Source organism: Spinacia oleracea, chromosome 2 (genome assembly GCF_020520425.1).
Source record: "Spinacia oleracea cultivar Varoflay chromosome 2, BTI_SOV_V1, whole genome shotgun sequence".
NCBI lineage: Eukaryota > Viridiplantae > Streptophyta > Magnoliopsida > Caryophyllales > Amaranthaceae > Spinacia > Spinacia oleracea.
Window position 1 is genome coordinate 1 of NC_079488.1, and position 5,000 is coordinate 5,000.

Here is a 5,000-nt window from a genome sequence, read left to right on the forward strand (position 1 = left end):
GCGAATTCATAAGGACTGAATAATTGGTAGATTATTGGTGCCCTTGATTAATTGCTGCAAATGTTTACGTGATGCATAATGTGTTTACTAACCAGCTATGTGGGCCATTCATGATAATGAATGGGTGATGGTATATATTGTATATGTACTGTTTTGCAGGTTATGAAGTGACTAGTAGGCCCAAATAGGATAGAAAATATGGTCTGCGTACCATTAATTTGAATGTAATTGGTCTAAAGTACCAAAGTTAGTTTTTCATTCAAATATGGTCTGCGTACCATCAAATAGTTGTAATTAGTTATAACTTATCCTATTTGAAGAAAATGGTGCCTCCCACGGAGATTTTCAAGACGGACTTTGAAGTCAAAGCTTCAAGATGAAGTCGGGCCATACTAGATCACAAATATCTTATGCATGTTTTAAGTTATTTATTGTTTTAAATATGTCTTAAAATGCATGAGATCAAAAGCTTGATTATGTTGCATGATTAAGGATTTTAGTTCACTTAAAATCTAACCAACATAGTAAGAGCCTTAAGTTCCAAACTTAAAAATTGAGTTAAAAGGTGCCATGCCAAAATATACACTTGCTTGGATATCCTTTACATCAATCTAGTAATAGTTTTCGCTCAGCGAGGTGTTACTTATTGGTCCTAAAGGGGCAAGGTACACAAATAATTGTGAGTACATGTTAGTTTTGGTGAAACTCAACGATATAAGTAAGGAGTCCTTTTATGTCGTGGCAAATTCGATAGGTTTACCTAATAAGTTCTTAGACGTACCTATCAACCAAGAATAGTTTCTAGACTATTAGCAAAAGGCTTTTGCTTACCTAAGATGTTCTAGGATTAAGTCGACAAACTGTGCTTAGTTCTTCAATGATTTTAGGATCTTGGAATCATTTTATTCACACCTGCCGGAACACATAACTTGAATAAAATGCTTAATAAACATTGAATTATGCATGTATGCTAGAATTTAAGTTTATTAAGAGAAACTGTGAATGGTTATTTATTTGTTTATTCTTTTCAATTGTAGTTTTTAATATGGCAAACAACAATTCATTCAACATTCGATCAATTCTCGAAAAGGAGAAGTTGAACGGGAAAAACTTCCTTGACTGGCAAAGGAACTTGCAAATAGTTCTTATGCAGGAAGAAAAGGAGTATGTCCTAGATGAGGCGATGCCCGAAGCTCCAGGCGACGGGATCACTCAGGCAGCCCTCAATCGTTGGATTGATGCCAACAAGGATGTGAAATGTCTAATGCTCGCCACCATGAGTGCGGATCTGCAGAAAACGTTCATCAACTCAGATGCTTTCACAATCATCAGTGAGTTGAAGAACATGTTCCAAGATCTGGCTCGAGTCGAAAGATTCGAGACTCATAGGCAAATTCTTGAGACCAAGCTTAAGAAAGGCGAGCCCGTAAGTCCACATGTTCTCAAAATGATTGGACTCATTGAGAATATGAGTCGGCTGGATCAGCAATTTTCTCAGGAAATGGCTATAGACACCATCCTCCATTCTCTTCATAGCGGGTATGATCAGTTCAAACTGAACTACAGTATGAATAGTCTGGACAAAACGCTCACTGAGCTTCACGGTATGCTGAAGACCGCTGAAAAGACGCTCAAAAGTGATAAGCAGGATGTGCTTATGGTGCGTGGGGGCAAGTTCAAGAAATCTGGAAAGAAGAGGAATGCTAAGAAAGGTGGCAACAAGGCCAGCCCAACTAAGCAAACTGGCGCCAAATCTGCAAAGAGGAAGGTCAGTCAACCCACTTCTGAATCCGAATGCTTCTACTGCAAGAAGAAGGGGCATTGGAAGAGAGATTGCTTGAAGCTAAAGGAAGATCAGAAGAACGGAACAGTCGTTCCATCTTCAGGTATTTTCGTTATAGACTGTATACTTGCTAATTCAACTTCTTGGGTATTAGATACAGGTTGTGGCTCACACTTATGTTCCAATCCACAGGGACTAAGAAGAAGTAGAAAGTTAAGCAAGGGTGAAGTCGACCTACGAGTGGGAAATGGAGCACGGATTGCTGCATTAGCTGTAGGAACTTACTATTTGTCGTTGCCCTCCGGGCTAGTTTTGGAACTGGAAGAATGTTTCCATGTTCCAAGTCTTACTAAAAACATCATTTCAGTTTCTTGCTTAGATGCTAAGGGATTTTCCTTTATAATAAAAGACAATAGTTGTTCGTTTTATTTTAAAGAGATGTTTTATGGATCTGCTAGATTAGTCAATGGACTTTATTTATTAGATCACGACAAACAAGTATATAACATAAATACCAAAAAGGCCAAAAAGGATGATTCAGATCTCACCTATCTGTGGCATTGTCGATTAGGCCATATAAACTTGAAACGCTTAGAAAGACTTCAAAGGGAAGGAATTCTAGAACCATTTGACTTAGAGGATTATGGTAAATGCGAATCATGTTTACTTGGCAAAATGACAAAGCAACCTTTCTCTAAAGTTGGAGAAAGAGCAAATGAACTATTGGGTTTAATCCATACAGATGTATGTGGACCAATGAGTACAAATGCTAGAGGTGGTTTCAGCTACTTTATCACTTTCACTGATGACTTCAGTAGGTATGGTTATGTCTACCTAATGAAGCATAAGTCTGAATCCTTTGACAAATTCAAGGAATTTCAGAGTGAAGTAGAGAATCAATTAGGCAAGAAGATTAAGGCACTGCGGTCTGATAGAGGCGGTGAATATCTGAGCTATGAATTTGATGACCATCTGAAAGAATGTGGAATTCTATCAGAATTGACTCCTCCTGGAACACCACAATGGAACGGTGTGTCAGAACGGAGGAACAGAACCTTGCTAGACATGGTCAGGTCAATGATGGGTCAGGCCGAACTTCCATTAGAATTTTGGGGACATGCACTAAATACAGCTGCACTCACTATAAATAGAGCTCCGTCTAAAGCTGTCGAAAAGACTCCATACGAATTATGGTTTGGAAAGCCTCCAAATGTGTCTTTTCTTAAGATTTGGGGATGTGAAGTATACGTCAAACGATTAATTTCAGACAAACTTCATCCAAAATCTGACAAATGTATCCTTGTGGGCTATCCAAAGGAAACAAAGGGGTATTACTTCTACAATACATCTGAGAACAAAGTGTTTGTTGCTCGAGATGGTGTCTTTTTGGAGAAAGATCACATTTCCAAAATGACAAGTGGGAGAAAAGTAGACCTCGAAGAAATTCGAGTCGAACAACAAACTCTAGAGAATGCTCAAGATGACATTCAGGATGAAACTCAGAGATCTTTAGAAGAATCTGGTGAGAATCATGGTCAATCTAGAAATGTTACCCCGCGTAGATCGCAAAGATATAGATCTCAACCGGAAAGGTACTTAGGTATTTTGACGAACGAGAGCTATGACGTTCTATTACTTGAAAGTGATGAACCTGCGACTTACAAGCAAGCTATGACGAGCCCTAGCTCCAAGCAATGGCAAGAAGCCATGCAATCTGAATTAGACTCCATGTCTGAAAACCAAGTATGGGATTTGGTCGATTTGCCAGATGGCTACCAAGCCATTGGAAGCAAATGGGTTTTCAAACTGAAAAAGGACAAGGATGGGAAACTTGAAGTTTTCAAAGCTAGATTGGTTGCAAAAGGTTACAGGCAAGTCCACGGTGTGGATTACGATGAAACCTTTTCACCAGTTGCAATGCTAAAGTCTATTCGAATAATGTTAGCAATCGCTGCATATTACGATTACGAAATATGGCAGATGGATGTCAAAACTGCTTTCTTAAACGGCGTTTTAACAGAAACTGTGTTTATGACACAGCCTGAAGGTTTTGAGGATCCAAAGAATGCTAAAAAGGTATGCAAGCTAAAGAAATCAATCTACGGATTGAAGCAGGCATCCAGGAGCTGGAATATACGTTTTGATGAAGCAGTCAGTGACTTTGGTTTCATCAAGAACGCGGACGAATCTTGTGTATACAAGAAGGTCAGTGGGAGCAAAATTGCTTTCCTAGTATTATATGTCGACGACATATTGCTTATCGGAAATGACATTCCTATGTTGAACTCTGTCAAGATTTGGCTTGGGAAATGTTTTTCGATGAAGGATCTAGGAGAAGCACAGTACATATTGGGCATCAAGATTTACAGAGATAGATCTAAAAGATGATTGGACTTAGTCAAAGCACTTATATCAATAAGGTGCTTGATAGGTTCAAGATGGCGGACTCCAAGCGAGGCTACCTACCCATGTCTCATGGAATGACTCTAAGCAAGACTCAGTGCCCAAAAACACTTGATGAGCGTAGACGAATGAATGGGATTCCATATGCATCATTGATTGGTTCAATAATGTATGCTATGATATGTACACGCCCGGATGTTGCGTACGCACTCAGTGCTACGAGCAGATACCAGTCAGACCCAGGAGAGGCGCATTGGACTGCTGCCAAGAACATTCTGAAGTACCTGAAAAGGCACAAAGATGACTTCCTGGTCTATGGTGGAGATGATGAATTAATTGTTAAAGGCTATACGGACGCAAGTTTCCAAACCGACAAAGATGATTTCAGATCACAGTCTGGGTTTGTCTTCTGCCTCAACGGAGGAGCAGTAAGCTGGAAAAGTGCTAAGCAAAGCACCATTGCGGATTCTACAACTGAAGCGGAGTACATTGCTGCACATGAAGCAGCAAAGGAAGCTATATGGCTAAGGAAGTTCATAGGAGAACTTGGTGTAGTCCCCTCCATTAAAGGACCAATAGCCCTGTATTGTGATAATAACGGAGCTATTGCACAGGCAAAAGAGCCTAGACACCACCAGAGAGTCAAGCATGTACTTCGTAGATTTCACCTTCTACGAGAGTTCGTTGAAAGAAAAGAAGTCGAGATAAGCAAAATTGGAACTGATGACAACATATCAGATCCATTAACTAAACCTCTGCCGCAAGCGAAGCACAACTCGCACACTGCAGCTATGGGAATCAAGCATATTGGAGA